Genomic DNA, 16,195 nt, shown 5'->3' with positions numbered 1-16,195 from the left:
CACAAATAAGCCCTAAAATGCAAACAAGCCCAGAAATAAAAATAAAATAAATATGCAAATAAACGGGTCTGACTCAATCCGGGGACTCAGGATCATCTGAATGAAGGGCTCTGATGTCCCCATGAACTCCTCCCGGATGAGAAAAACTCGACCCCGTCGAGTACAAGTCTGACCGGCTGTCGTACTGCTCCAAAAGATCGGGGTCAAGGTGCTGCAACTGTGCTCTGGAAATCCACGTCACATCAGACATTGGTCGACCTTTCCACCGAACAAGGTAACGTTGGTAACCACCGTTCCTGGTTGAAATAACCTGCTCATCCAATATATGTTCTATTTGTTCTCTGCGTGCATGAAATTTGGGAGGTGGTGGCTCAACAGTAGGTAATAGATCAGGGTGTCCAACATGGGTAGGTATATCAATAAAGGGGTTAGAAGGCATGAATATTATCTTTTTGTATGGGACTAAATCTTCAATATTAAATGTCGCACTAATCCCATAATCATCAGGAAGATCCACAACATATGCATTCGAACTGATTTTCTTTAAGATTTTGAACGGTTCTGCACTACAAGTTTGCAATTTCTTAAACGTATCTGAAGAAAATCGTTCAAGCCTCATTCTTATCATGACGTAATCTTTTTCACTTAACTCTTTATAACGTCTGTATAAATCAGCAAGGGATTTATATTTTAAGTTATTAAAGTGACTACAATTGCTGATTTCTTGATGCAATGAATGTGGATGTGATGCAATTGATTGTGCAGACTCAAAGACTCTATACTGATAAGACATGAAAAACAGGTCTATGGGTTGCCTAGGTTTGTAATCATGCACCACTTCGAATGGACTCATACCTATGGACTTGTTAACCGAACTATTACATGCAAACTCAATTGTCGGTAACATTAAATTCCAGGTCCTACCATATGCATTCGGTCTGAGCCTATGATGTGGAAGGTTGGGCAGAGATGCTCCAGAAACTAGATCAATTGCATGTTGGATATCACGCATTGGAGAAAGTGCATCCGAAAGATCATCAGGGACTACATTATGAAACTCCTTTAGAAGAAAAACTACTATAGGGGAATGTTCAAGATTGGACGCCACATGGGTATCTTTAGCTACAAGTGCCAATTCAGGTGACTGTCTCTCAATATCTGTCACTACCTCTTCGATAGTAGTGATGTGAAGTGGCTTGGTTGTACTTAGATCAATAGTCTTCCTTTGGGAATCATTTTGGACAAAGTCTAATTCTGTAGGTTCGTCTTCAAAGTCTTCTTCATAGTCTTCTATATTTGGTTCGTAGACTTCTTCGACATATTCGACCTCTTGGTTCCTAACTTCTGGTTTAGTAATTAGGTAGGTTCTAATGGAACATTGGGATGCTATGTGGTCGAATTGTTGACACCTTGAGTATTGGGTTTGGTGCCCAAGAAAATGGGGAAGGATTACAGATGGGGTTGGCGGTGTAGAGGTCCTAGAATTTTGCATGAGCTCACGGATCTCTTGTGTGAATTCCTTGTCTCCAGCCCGCATGGCAACGATCTGTTCTATGATAGATCTCAAAATGTCGGAATTCATGGTAGCTACAGAGGTTTTAGGTTGATTGAGATAGTACTCCATATCACTACAGGTTGGCATGCAATGATGACACTGGGTGATGATGTGAAATGCAGTGTCACTAATGAAACCCTAATAACTATAATGTAAGACCAAATTTGATGCAGGACAACCTACTAATGCAATCTATTATGATTTCAGAAATCAGCAAGTCTTCACAATAATAACTTAAAATTTAAATGTTGCTGATTTTTACTTCGGTTATTCAGAATTAAGGATTAAGATTATTCAATTTAAGAAGTTAGATTGTAATCAAGTAGTACAGTTGTTCTGATCCTAAAGTAATCTGATCGAATAATATCGAGAAACGTCCTGTTACTAAAGTGTGCTAATTTAATATCTAGATTTTAAAAGGCGAATAGAATGGGTTTGAAAGTACGGGTTCTATGTTCTAAATTTTGACAACAAAAGTAAGTTTCAAGAATATGGTTATCATGCAAGAGAACTAGAACATAATTAAATGAACAAGCCCAAGAAAAGTGGAAACCTCATTACCTGTCGTGAAGTAGATGACCAGAATGTGTGCTCGTGGGCTGGGGCGATGATCGGTGTGCGGTTGCAGCTTATGGACACTTTCAATGGGCTTCAACTTGGATCTGATCATAGCAACTTGGCGGGGAAACAATCAGCTGTACGGAACCTGACTGGCCTATGGGCCTGTAAAACAATGGACTGATGTACCTTTAGAGAAGGACTGGGGAAATTGGGCCCGAAGGCCTTGGTGGATTGCGGCTCACAGGGGGCTGATGGGACTCGGGTGAGGCCCTGCTGGCCCGATAAGGGAGGTGGGAAAAGGGTGGCTCGATTTAGGGTTGTTGACCGATGCCAGTTGTTGTGGGGAGGGGGGGAGAAGCTCGGGCGGCGTGAGGCGCGAGCGGTGGTGAGAGGCGGTGCGGTGCAGCGGCAGCTTGGTGCGGTGGCGGTGCGGCGCAAAGGCGGTGGAGCAGCGCTGCGGTCAGCCGCGGAGAAGGAGGTGCACAAGGCTGGCCGGCGCGGCGACGCTGCTCGTCGGGGAGGGCGACGACGGTTTGGTCACCGGAGGTCGAGCGGTGACGGCTCGGGGTGCTCGGAAGAGGCGGCGGAGCCGGAGGGGGCGCTCGGCGATGGGGCGGCGACGGTTGGACTCGGACGGCGGGGAGGCACCGTGGACGAAACGGCGGCACCTCGGCTGCTCGGCGAAGACGGCGTCGGCGGGCAGACGATCGGGGAAGAAGAACAGGTAAGGGTTTTGTTTTTGTTTTTGTTTTTTTTTTAACACGTGGGGTCACGTGCGTTTTTTTTAAAAACCTTGGATCCTGTCGGATTCGGGTTGTCAGGCGTGACCCGCTCCGATAACCCGTTAGTCCTCACGTGCAAGGCACGTGATTTTTTTTTTTTTTTTTGAACCGGGCTAATGGGTTGTGGGTTAACGGGCTCGGTACTTACCCGTTAGGGCTTTCTTCAACCTCCCGACGGTTCGGGAGGACGCCGATCTTCGCGGCGGCGGCTGCGGACCCAGGGCAGGGATCACGACGGCGGCGAGATCACGGCCACGGCTTCGTGGCCTGCAGCGAAGGTCTGCGGCAGTCCCCTCTGTGGACCCGACGCCGACGGTTGGTAGCGGACGCAATACACTCGGGGCGGCGGCGCTATCGTGGGGCCTGATACCAGCGGCGTGGGCGACCGACGGGGGTTCGATGTTGTTGGCGGCACCTGGTGGTGGCAGTGGTGGCCTCGGGCGCGGTGACGGGTGGAAGGGGAAGAGCAGCCGTAAGGTTTCCCCTTTCTACTTCTTTTTTTTTTTTAAAGTGAAAACCGAGAGGGGAAGAAAGGATTTCTTTTTTTTTTTTGATGAGCATCGAGAGAGAGAGGAAAGGGGTGGTGGGCCGTGGGAAGCCGATGGAGAAGCAGTGTCGGGGAGGCGGAGGCGGTGGGGTGAGGCTGCGCAGCGGGGTGGCGGTGGATTCAAGTGGCAGCAAGGGAGAAAGACGCTGTTTAGGGACCGGGGTTTTGGCACAGAGGCAAAACTCGAGGCTCTGATACCAAGTTGATGCAGCATGAGTGCAGGGAAAGAGGAGAAGAAGGAAGAATAAGAGAAGGAGAAGGAAGAAGAGGTTGTAGAGATGCAGGAAGAATAGAGGAGGAGAGGAGAAAAAGAGAAGAAAGAACATAGGGGGAAGAAAATTCCAAATCACTTCATTAAAATCCTAATCATGAAAATAGTCCCCTATATATAGGGCCAAATAAATACGATTAACATAAAACCCCCTTACACAAAAATAACTCCTAATAAGCCCACAAATAACACAAATAAGCCCTAAAATGCAAACAAGCCCAGAAATAAAAATAAAATAAATATGCAAATAAATGGGTCTGACTCAATCCGGGGGCTCAGGATCATCTGGATGAAGGGCTCTGATGTCCCCATCATCTTCTTTTGGAAGGGTGCATCGGTTATGATTCCATAGTTTAGCTTTGACCATGGATAGGCTGACTCAACCGACAAAACTCTTAATCAATGTTCCTTGCAGCAAAAAATTTTAGAGCCATCCACTTATTTGAGAGATTTGGATTGCTTTTTTCTTGGTACATGGCTCTTTTCTAATAATTCATCAAGATCAAGCTCAGACCCAAGGCACCTCATATCTGTTCTCCTACTTGAGTGGATGTTATATTATTTAAAGCTATTTTGGTCATTTTTTAATTTTTTATGGCGTGACATTAAGTTCCATTTAAATTAATGGTATGGCTAATAACCTCTTAAGTTATGGGTTAAAGTATTGAATAAAAATAAATCTTATGAGGATAAATATAGATTTTTTAAACTATTGAATATAAGTATAATTTAATTCTAATCTTAGAAACTTTTTGTAATTTATTCATTATGCAGCAGAAATTTTGATTTTTTTATATACGATAAATGAATTCATTAAGTGTTAATTTGATGGGTGCAAGTGCAAGTTTTACTGAATAAACGTAAATCTTGACCTCCGTAATTTACTCATAATAATAGTGCCGCATTGCCCGTGCGTGCGGTGCACGTGGCTTAATCAACAGGGGACTGTAATTACAGTTTCAGCCCTCCGCCGTTATGTTATAATAGAAGTTCACACGCGCCCGGACGGAATAAATAACGACAGTTAGAATGTGTTATTTATTGTTATAACAGTCCGTTATCCTCAAACTCTAAAAGTTATATCTCTGTGCAAATGGACCAATAAATCAAGTGAAAATACTGAAAATTTACATGATATTATGTTATCTGAAAATCCTAAAAATTATACTTTTATGCCAATAACCCAATTGAAAGCTTTCATATTCTTAAAACAACTCCTTGTAAATTTTATAATCTTAATATGCCTTTAAACATCCTCCAAGACTCACTTCATGTGTTGTTTTGGGACTCCAATTCCTCAAAATGTAGGAATGATATATTATATATTATAGCTAGCGACTCTAATTCCTCACCCATGACCGCTTATGTTGAACTACAATCCATCAATCCCATAAGCCAAGAAAACTAGGAAATTTTTGAACAAAATTATCAGAATTCATCAAAAATCAAAGAAATTTATACATGAAATAATTTCACATTTTAACAGTAATGTACACAGATTCCTGTAACTATGCATAGGTCAAGAACCTTTAGATCACATATCAATTCTGATCATCACTATCGGTTATTAAAGCAAGTTGCTTTTTTTTAAAGTGTAAAATGAGCACAATTTTTGTTACTGAAAATTGGTCCCGGGGGCGGCCGTCGGCTGAGGAGGAGGAGCTCTGGCGAACACTGGCGGACGGCGATCCGTCGGCGAGCGGCGTCCTCCGTGGGGGGGGCTGCAAAAAGCCGGTGGCCGGGGTTTCCGGCGCCGGCCCTCCGATGCTTAAATCAGAAGGGGGGCTTAATTTTGGAGAAGGAGAGAGGGGGAAGATATGTTCTGCTGGGCTTTTTCTGAGTCCAACCTCCACTGAGAAATAGGGGTTCCTTTTTATAGGGGGGTCGGATTACCTGCGATGTGATGGGGCAAGGTTGTCGTACGACTTAGCACGTCGCTTGAGTTGGTGCGCAACCAGGTGAATTAATGCCTTGATGTCGGTGGTGAGGCCGGGATCAGAGAGTTGTCACGGCTGACCGAACGCTGCCGAGCTGATTTGCCGTGGAGGACTGAAGATCCGTAGATAATAGGAGCCACGCGCATTAATTGTCGAGTGAGCCGGAGATATACATTAATTGTTGAGTGAGCCGGAGATATACATTAATTGTTGAGTGAGTCGGGGGTTTGCAGAGATCATGCGCATTAAATGCTGGAGGCGGTGGCAGGGTATGGCCCCTGACCGGACTTCAGAAGGGTGCAACCGCGGTAGGTGGGCGGCGAGGTCGGACTTCCGAGGTCAAGAGCCCTGAAGCTAGACGCTTGGTGGGGCGCCAGGTCGGGCGTATTAACTGTGGAGTAAGCCACCTAAGGCGTGATCCTGCGTCGGTCCGTAGGGGAAAGTACCCACAGTGGTCAGTTGGAGTCTGACTCCCGGGGTCGGGCGCTCTTCGGGTCGGGCGTTCTGAAGTCGGGCATCAAGTTCGGCCGCCCGAGGTCGGCCGTCATCCGGTCCCGTACCGGCAAGGTTCTCATGTACTCGGGGGAACTTGCATTCCCTCAACACTACCCCCGACTTCCGAGTTCGAGCTGCTCACGAGCTCGGACGTGGGAAGTAGTAGTCTTTATTATGGCGGCAGGGACCGAGGAGAGTTGAACTATGCTGGTGACCTCACGCGTCCCGAAGCGTTTATAACGGACGGGAGGCGGGGGGTGGCGCCTCTTGACCCTTCGTTCCCGTCTCGTATGGTGAGCTCATGATGGGGTTCCAGGACCTGGTGGGGCGGCGACTCGATTCCGTATTCGAGGCGTCCTTCCTAAATAAATACGCTGTCTTGATCCTCGAGGCGGACACGTGGTATGATCTAGACGGAGGATGTTTATTGAGTCGAACGCCTTAAGGTCGGATGTTAGATTAGCCGTTCGGGGCCTAAAGCCAAGTCGGTCGTCCAGGGCTGAGAATTAGGCTAGTTGCTCGAGGTCGGACGTACTTAGTTTCGTATCGGCCAAATGGGGACTTGGGAGGCTAAAATTATGTCGGCGCTCCGCGCGTCCCGGGGCTCCTTTAATTAGGGGAGCGGGGGCGGCACTTGCTCGCCTTTCGAGGCGATTCGGCGTAGCGGGTCCATGATGAGGCCGCGAGATCCGATGGGACGGCGCCTCGGTTCTGTACTCGAGGCATCAGCCCAGAATGAATGCGATGCTTCGACTTCCGAGGCCGACACGTGGTGTGATCTGGACGGAGGGTGGGAACCAGCCCTGTCGATCTGAGCCGTTAGAAAGGTTTATATAAACCCTTCAATTTGGCCCTAAGAGAAGTCTTGCTTGGTTGCTTTCTCTTTTCCGCCGTTTCTACTCTCATCTTCTTTCTCAGTCACAACAGAACCTCCCCGGCGGTGCTCGGAGCGATTTCCGGCGATTTCTCCCGTAGGTTCCCTCCTTGTGTTAGCTAGGGGGTCCCTCTTTCTCCTCCTTTTTGCTTTTTCCCGTCTCCTTCGTCTTTTGGTCGTTTTTCTTTCTTCTAAAATGGGTCTTGGTCTGGGTGAGGCTGGATCTAATTTGTCGGGGGAGGAGCTGGAGTTAGTCCGTACTCGGTTCTTTTTCCGGCCTGGGTTTCGTCTCGAAACCGCGGGGCGGGAGGACAGGGTGACGCGGCTGCCCCCAGGTCGGATCGGGATTCATCTCGAGACACTCTGGGCCGGTTTGCGGTTCCCCCTTCATGAGTTCGTGAACAGCTTGCTGGTGGAGTACCAACTCGTCCCAGCACAGCTCGCTCCGAATTCATGGAGGACCATAGTAGGATTTTTGTCCCTTTGCCTTGCATACGGAATTCCGACTTCGGTGAGCGTTTTCCGCCGGTATTTCTTATTAAAGACAAATCCGGCGGATGGAGAGTGGCTATATTTCGCCTTTTGGGGTGGTATGTCGCTTTTCCAAGGTGCCCCTTCCTCTATCCATGAGTGGAAGGGAAAATTTTTCTTTCTTGCGTCCGAGGTGCCATGGGGATTCGACCCGAGGTGGGGGCACCCCCGGCTGAAGGCCCTTAACAGGCTCTCCGAGCCCTCGACGAGCGATCAGAGGGTCCTCGACGCTCTGCGGGGCCTCGGGAAGGGTTTTAACCTGACCGACCTCCAAAAAGAGGATGCCTTGGCGAGCGTTGGCCTGAGTTTGGCGCGTCCCGAGGGTAAGAGCAGTCACATTGTTTTGTCTTCGCCTTATTCGCTTCTTTCTCTCGTTCTTTTGATGTTGGTCTAACACTTAGAAGGGTTTCTTTGTTTCAGACATTCCTCACATGCCGACCAGCAACACATCCCTCTTTTCTCGGTTGAAGAGGCGAGAAGCCGAGGCCGGCGGGGCTATTCCTCAGCCCCGAAAGAAGTCCAAAACGGGCGTCACTTCCGCCTCTACCGGGATGGGAGGCCCGGAGGTGGGAACCTCGGCGGCCGTTCGGAGGCGAGCATCGGCCGCCGGGGACGTGGGCTCGGCGGCCCCATCCTGCCCTGCCCCCGTCTCCCAGCGGGAGGGGCGGACGACCATCCAGCTGCGGCGCTCGGAGCCCGAGCCGAGCAGGGGCCCTGAGGTCCCGAATGCCGCTCACCCTGAGGCCCCAAGTTCGGGCAAACCGAGCTCTTTGAGGGGCCCAAGGGGAGAATCGGCCGAGCCAGGGTCCCCACTCCTTAAGGGGAGCTCGGCCTTCCATGACGCCGATGTTGCGCGCGCGGTGTTTCGGCGCGCTATGCTTCCAGCGGACCGGGCCGAGTTCCGAAACTTATCGCTGGAAGAAATAGTCGACAGCACTTACTGCAACACTGTTCGAGTAAGCCATTCTTTTAATTTTCCTTCGGCTACTAGTGTATATATATATATATTTTTTATTTATGATTGCTCTCCTTTTTTTTTTGCAGCATGTTCACGAGGTCGACACCCTGATATTCATCGCCCAAGGATGTCAGGAAGAGACTCGGTGACTCAGCCGGCAATTGGAGCCGGTCAAGAAAAGGGTCGCCGAGCTGGAGGCCGCGCTAGCGGAGGCTGAAGCGCGGAGGGAGGCGACGGAGGCCAGGCGACTGGCCATTGTCGAGGAGCTCGAGGAGGAGAGGGCTGCTCACTCCCTGGCCAAGTCGGCCCTGCGCGCTTCGGAGGCGCGTCTGATGGAGGCCCGATCTGAAGTTGCGAGCCTGAAATACGAAGGCGGGGTCTTGCGCTTGAAGATCGAGCAACTTGAGGCCCGGGAGAGGAGGGCGCTCGAGCGAGCCGAGCATGCCGTGAATTTCTTCAAGGATTCGGAAGAATTCCGCGACATGCTGGAGGAGGAGACCGTGGATGGGTTTCTCCGCGGCTTCGAAAATTTTCGGAGGCAGATGGCTCGGTTCTGCCCCCAGCTCGATCTCTCAACGATCCGTCCGAGGATGGGGTTGGGCGCCGAATCCGATGACGACGTCCCCGCTGCCCTTGCGTCCGAGGAGGAGTTTGCCGAGGCCGAGGCGGATGCAGCCGAGCAGGCGGCGATGGAGGCTCCTCCTGGGGAAGTCGCCGAAGACGCTCCCGAGGCGCCCGCCGAGGTCCCTGCGGCCGACCCCGAGCCCGCGTCCGCTGAAGGCTCCCAGGTCATCACCATAGATGACCCCGAGAGTGACGCTGGCGCGACTGCCGCCCCTTAGGACTTGAATTCTTTTTCTCTTTTTCATTCGTTTTCTTCAGTTGTAACCAAGGTCGGTGCTTCATCTTACTGTTCTACCGACCCTCAATTTTGTATCCTAGCCTTTGGGCTGCTTATCAATAGTAACATATTTTTTAGCTATGTGTTTTGCTTTTCTTTCCTCTGACTTGTTCAAGTATTCGAGCCCGGCTGAGCTCAATGTCTTCAGTTTGGATGTGCTCGCTACACTATCAGGCTTAGGCTCGATAAAAATGACTTTTTGGGGTCGGGCTCAGGTCTTAGGACATTTCACCAAGTCTTTGAGCCCGGTTAGAATTGTAGATTTGAGTTCTATGTATTCGAGTTCCGATCACGCCGATTAGGGGGACTCCGAGCTCGGACTCTAGGAAGATTCACCAAGTCTTGGAGCTCGGACTTGAAGCTTGCAGGGGTCGCCGGGTTTGGCTTCTGGATTTCTAAGGCACCAGGCTCGGGCCTCGGTCCCCCAAGAGGGGTATTGTTAGACCTGCATGGGCCACTACTGGGGTATTTGGCTAAGCTTTTAAGCTCGGCTTTTTCGAGCATAGGTTCGTAAAAATGTTAGGGTTGGTTCCTAAAGGGGATCGTGAGCCAATAGTCGAACTGTCGTCGAGGCTTTCATGGTTGTTGGCCTCGGGCTCAGCCGAGGTTCTGGCGAGCGGAGTCGGATTCTATAGAGAGTGCCTTGGCCCTCTTGAGCTCGATCAGCGCGCCCGTGGTCGAGGTCGTTTCCACAGGTTAACGTCGATGTCTCGGTACAGGGGGGCTGAGTCGAGCCCTTATGCAGAAAGGGTTGTACGAATTAACATGGGGATTACCAGCAGAGAAAGCGCGCATGAGGTCGGTGGGACCTCGGTCTTAGATCAAGTCAGAGGGGCATCCCGGCCTTGGCCGGGATGAGGTCCCGATCTCAATCGGGATTTCGCTGGCAATACATAGGTAGATGAATATAACAAAGCGGGTGTCAAGTGGGATGTACCTCTTGCACCTCCGAGATCGAGCGCTTCGTGCTAGAGTAGGTCGTTTTGATTCTTGGCCGGCCTTCAGAGTCGCCCTTTAGCTTGGGGTCTGTTTCGAGAATACCAATCGAATCGGGAGGTATTGCCGTTGTTGAAGGTTTTCTCGAACGTTGTTCCGTTGTCGCTGTCGAGTGTCCCGGAGGATCGCCAAGGCACTGTCCCCGGTCTCCTTAGGTTAAGGGAGCTTGAGCTCGCCATCGGCCTGGTGGTACTTCCCGAAGTCGAGGGAGTTTGGAACTCTACGGTCGACGCACGGGGCATCCCGACCTTGGTCGAGGTATCGAGCACGAGGTCGAGGGAGCTTAGGCTCGCTATCAACTTGGCGTCGCTTCCCGAGGTCGAGGGAGTTTGGACCTCTACGGTCGACACTCGGGGCATCTCAACCTTGGTTGAGGAATCATATACAAGGTCGGGGGGGTCTGGGAACGCGCTGTCGACCCGCGACGCTTCCCGAGGTCGAGGAAGTTTGGGACTCTACGGTCGACCCAAGGGGCATCTCGACCTTAGTCGAGGAATCTTGCGCCAGGTCGAGGGGTCTGGGAACGCACTGTCGACCTGCGACGCTTCCCGAGGTCGAGGGAGTTTGGGACTCTACGGTCGACACACGGGGCATCCCGAACTTAGTCGGGGTATCGTGCGCCAGGTCGAGGGGTCTAGGAACGCACTGTCGACCTGCGACGCTTTCCGAGATCGAGGGAGTTTGGGACTCTACGGTCGACACACGGGGCATCCCGAACTTAGTCGGGGTCTCGATCATGAGGCCGAAGGAGCTTGGGCTCACCGCCGACTTAGTGGCGCTTCCCGAGGTCGAGGGAGTTTGAGACTCTACGATCGACACACGGGGCATCCCGAACATAGTCAAGGTCTCGATCATGAGGCCGAGGGAGCTTGGGCTCACCGTCGACCTAGTGGCGCTTCCCGAGGTCGAGGGAGCTTGAGACTCTACGGTCGACACACGGGGCATTCCGAACTTAGTCGAGGAACCTGGGGATCACAAATGTCCCAATATTAGGAGAGACATAACATAATCATTACGGGGAGGTAAATCATTGTAAGGAGGAGACGGGATTCATGTTCCTGATCACCAGGGACCCTTTAGGGTTTTACTGATAATACATCCATAGATTTTCGGAATTCCAGCTTCGTGGAATAGGGGTTCCTTCGAGAGACTCCAACTTGTATGCTCCGGGTCGTTGTACTCGGGCGATTTGGTACGGTCCTTTCCAGTTTGGGGCGAGCTTTCCTCGCTCAGTGGGCTGAGAAGCTTCGGCTCTCCTGAGGACGAGATCTCCCACCTTGAAGAGCTTGGGCTTGACTCTGGAGTTATAGTACCGGACTGTTTTCTGCTGGTACCTTGCCATGCGGACTCGGGCGACCTCTCGTATTTCTTCGACGAGGTTCAAGTTATTCCTGAGCCGAGAAGAGTTGGAGTCGGCGTCGTAGTGCTCCACCCTCGAGGATGGGAGGTCGATTTTCAGCGGGATAACAGCCTCCGTCCCGTATGCCAGGTTGAAGGGAGTCTCGCCAGTGGGTAATCGAAACGTAGTCCGGTAAGCCCAGAGGACGTTGTACAGGTCCTCGACCCACTGTCCTTTGGACCGATTAAGCCTAGCCTTGAGCCCCTGCAAAATGGTACGATTTGTTACCTCAGTTTCTTCGTTTGTTTGGGGATGGGCGACCGAGGTGAAGCGGTGGTCAATGCCGAGTTCGGAGCAGAATTTTCTGAAGTGGACGTTGTCGAACTGACGACCGTTGTCAAATATAAGGATATGGAGGAGTCCGAATCTGCAGATTATGGACTTCCAAACAAAGTCCCGCATCTTTTGCTCGGTGATCCGGGCCACAGGTTCGGCTTCAACCCATTTGGTAAAGTAGTCGATGGAGACGACCAGAAATTTTCTTTGCCCGGTGGCTAGGGGGAAAGGTCCTAGGATATCAATCCCCCATTGGGCGAACCGCCAGAGGGCGATAATCGAGGTCAGCGGGGCTGAAGGTCGGCGCTGGATATTGGCATTCCGTTGACACTGATCACACCTCCGGACGAAGTCCGTTGCGTCTTTCTGAAGTGTGGGCCAAAAGTAACCTTGGCGCAGGATCTTATGCGCTAGTGCTCGGGCTCCCAGGTGGTTCCCACAAATTCCTTCATGGACCTCTCGCAGAGCATAGTCTGCCTCCGAGGGGCGGAGACATTTAAGAAGAGGAGAAGTAAATGACCGACGATAGAGCTTGTCTTCATATAGTACGTACCGGGGAGCTTGATGCCTGATCTGGCGAGCCTCCAGCTCGTCGTGAGGGAGGGTCCCATCCTGCAGATAGTTGATGAACCCGTCGATCCAGCTCGGCTCGATGTTGATGCACATGGTCGGTTCAAGTTCCTCTGTGCTGGGTGTTTGGCGGTATTCGAGCACTGTTGCCTTGGAGAGCTCACTCATGCGGGAGGTCGCCAGCTTTGACAGTTGGTCAGCCCTGAGGTTCTCCGTTCTGGGGATATGCTGGATGCTGAAAGAGCCTAGGGCGGATGTAAGTTCCCGCACCTTTTGAAGATATTTCTGCATTGATGGCTTCTTTGCTTCAAAATCTCCCTGGACCTGGCTCACTACTAGTTGGGAGTCACTGAAGGCCTTTAGGTCTTCTGCCTTCAGCTCCTTTGCCAACTTGAGCCCGGCAATGAGCGCCTCGTACTCAGCCTCGTTGTTTGAGACTGGGAACTCGAGGCGTAGGGCCTGCTCAGCCACCACCCCATCCGGGTTGGTGAGGATGAGTCCCGCCCCGCTAACCCCCGAGGTCGAGGAGCCGTCCGCATATAGGACCCATGGCGGCCTCGGGGATTTCCTCTGTTGGCGTGAGTGGCAGCTCGGGGTCGTCTGGCAAGGTGCACTCCACGATGAAATCGGCGAGCGCTTGAGCTTTAATGGCTGGCCTGGGCCGGTATTCAAGGTCGAACTCCCCGAGCTCAACCGCCCATTTGGCAATCCTTCCGGCACGATCCGACCTTTGCAGTATTTGCTTCATAGGCTGGTCGGTCAGTATGGCTATGGTATGCGCCTGAAAATAGGGCCGGAGTCTCCGAGCTGAAATGATCAGGGCAAAAATTGTCTTCTCAAGCTTAGAATATCGGGTCTCAGCATCCCTGAGGACCCGACTGGTATAGTAGACTGGCTTCTGGAGCTTGTCCTCTTCCCGGACCAGGACTGAGCTCACTGCGACCGGAGAGACGGCCAGATATAAATAAAGAACCCGCCTTGCCGAGGCTTAGTGAGTAGCGGGGGGGAGGCCAGAAGGCACCTGAGCTCTTCAAAGGCCTGCTGGCATTCCTTCGACCACAGGAAGTTCTTTGGCCGCTTAAGGATCTTGAAGAATGGAAGACAGCGCTCGGCCGACCTGGAGACAAACCTTCCCAAGGCTGCGACCTGCCCAGTGAGCCGCTGCACTTCCTTGACTGTCCTTGGAGGTGTCATCTCTTGCAGCGCTCGGATCTTCTCGGGGTTGGCTTCAACTCCACGCTGGGTTACTATGAAGCCCAGGAATTTGCCCGAGGTGACTCCGAACGCGCACTTCGCAGGGTTAAGCTTCATTTGGTATTTCCTGAGCTTGGAGAATGTTTCATTGAGGTCAGCTACATGGTGTTCCACCGCTCGGCTTTTCACCAACATGTCATCCACGTAGACTTCCATATTTCGGCCGATTTGATCTTCAAAGATTTGGCTGACCAGCCTTTGGTATGTGGCTCCTGCATTCTTCAGCCCGAATGGCATTACTTTGTAACAATAAGTGCCCTTGTCGGTGATGAAGGCCGTCTTCTCCTCATCTTCTGGCGCCATTCGGATCTGATTGTATCCTGAGAAGGCGTCCATGAAGGTCAGCAGCTGATGTTCCGAGGTGGAATCGACGAGCTGGTCGATGCTGGGGAGGGAAAAACTATCCTTCGGGCAGGCCTTGTTCAGGTCGGTGTAGTCCACACACATGCGCCATTTCCCGTTGGCCTTCTTTACGAGGACCACATTGGCAAGCCAATCTGGGTAGGAGACCTCCCGGATGAAGCTGGCCTCAAGGAGCTTATCCACTTCCTCGGCTGCCGCTTGCTGCCGTTCCGGGGCAGAGCCCCGTTTCTTTTGTTTTACAGGCCTGCAGGTCGGCTTCACCTGGAGTCGGTGGACCATGACCTCAGGGTCGATTTCCGGTATGTCGGCGGATGACCAGGCGAAGACGTCAATGTTGGTCCGGAGGAATTCGGTCATGCGTTTCCTTTCGCAGGGGCTTAGGCCGGAGCCAATCTGCACAGTTAGCCCTGGGCAATTTACTTGTAAAGGAATTTGATTAAGAAGCTCACCGGGCTCTACTTGCTTCTTCCAGAGGTCGTCCCTCACGTCCAAGGTTTCTATGGGCAGCGTGCGGCCCATTGCCTGAGTTGGCGCCTCGGCTGATAGCTCTTGCCGACTCGACGCTTCAGTTGGTTGCTTCGCTTTGCAGGTCGCCATGTAGCACTGTTTGGCTATCAGTTGGTTCCTGCAGACCTCGCCTACTCCTTGGTTGGTGGGGAATCACACGAGTAGGTGGCAGGTCGAGACCACGGCTCGGAGGGTATTTAGCCCTAGTCGTCCGAGGATAGCGTTGTAGGCTGAGGGTAGGCGGACCAAAAGGAAGTCCGTCCTCACAGTACTTTCTCGGAGGGCGAAGCCAATCGTAACAAAAAAGCTGACCTTGCCCTCGACCGGGACCGAGTCTCCGATGAATCCGACTAGCGGGGTATTCATTTTCCGAAGCTGGCTTTCCGTTGACCCCATTTTTTGGTAGGCGTGGTAGTACAAAATATTAGCTGAGCTTCCATTGTCAACTAAGACACGTTTTACATCAAATTTGTTTACAATCATAGAGATGACCACAGCATCATCGTGAGGGGTCTCAACCCTTTCCAAATCCTCGTCCGAGAACGAGATGGCTTCAGAAGTGCGCAGGCGCTTTGAGGGAATCCCTTCCTGGGCTGGCTCTCCCGCTGAGGTTCCTCCTTCCATTACATTGATGGTGCCGGCAGTAGGCTTGTTGTCATTCAGATTTTCGGGCGGCCTGGCGTTCTCCACTGGCCTCCTTTCCTCACGTCGGTTCCTTACAAACCGATTGAGTACCCCACGGCGAATAAGCGCCTCGATCTCATCTCGGAGCTGGAAACAGTCCTCCGTGTCGTGCCCGTGGTCTCGGTGGAAGCGGCAATACTTTCTAGGGTTGCGCGGGACTCCTGTATCCCGCATAGGAGGCGGAGGTCGGAAAAAGTCCCGACCTTCAATCTCCATTAAGATCTCAGTCCGGGGTGCGTTGAGGGGGGTGTAGTTTTCGTACCTCCCCAGATGCATCCGAGGTCGTAGCGGAGACCTTGGCTAAGGAGGAGACCTCGGCCGAAGCTGTCCCCGCTGCCGAGGCGGGCTCCTCAGTCGGGGAGGGTTCTTCTCTCAGCGGGGGGACCGGCTTCTTTGACGACCGCGCTCCTCGCGACGTTTCTTCTGCTTCTTTGAAGCTTGTTCGGTTGCACCCCGCCTGGAGGCAATAGCCTTTTCGGCCTTAGCGTACTTTCGAGCTCGGGCCAGCATTTCGGTGAAGTCGGCGGGGAAGTTCTTCTCGATAAAGAAGAGGAATCTGTAGGAGCGAGCCCCGGTCTTCAGTGCCGACATGGCTATTGACTGGTCAAGCTCGCGAACTTCCTACGTCGCGGCAGTGAAGCGGTCGAGATACTCCTTGAGAGATTCCCCCTCCTTCTGCTTGATATCTAGGAAGGAGTCCGATGTCCGCCGCTGGCGCCGGCTGGCAGCAAAAT

Source organism: Phoenix dactylifera, unplaced genomic scaffold, assembly GCF_009389715.1.
Source record: "Phoenix dactylifera cultivar Barhee BC4 unplaced genomic scaffold, palm_55x_up_171113_PBpolish2nd_filt_p 000692F, whole genome shotgun sequence".
Taxonomy (NCBI): domain Eukaryota; kingdom Viridiplantae; phylum Streptophyta; class Magnoliopsida; order Arecales; family Arecaceae; genus Phoenix; species Phoenix dactylifera.
The sequence above is the reverse complement of the archived record's forward strand: the minus strand, read 5'-3'. Positions refer to the sequence as shown.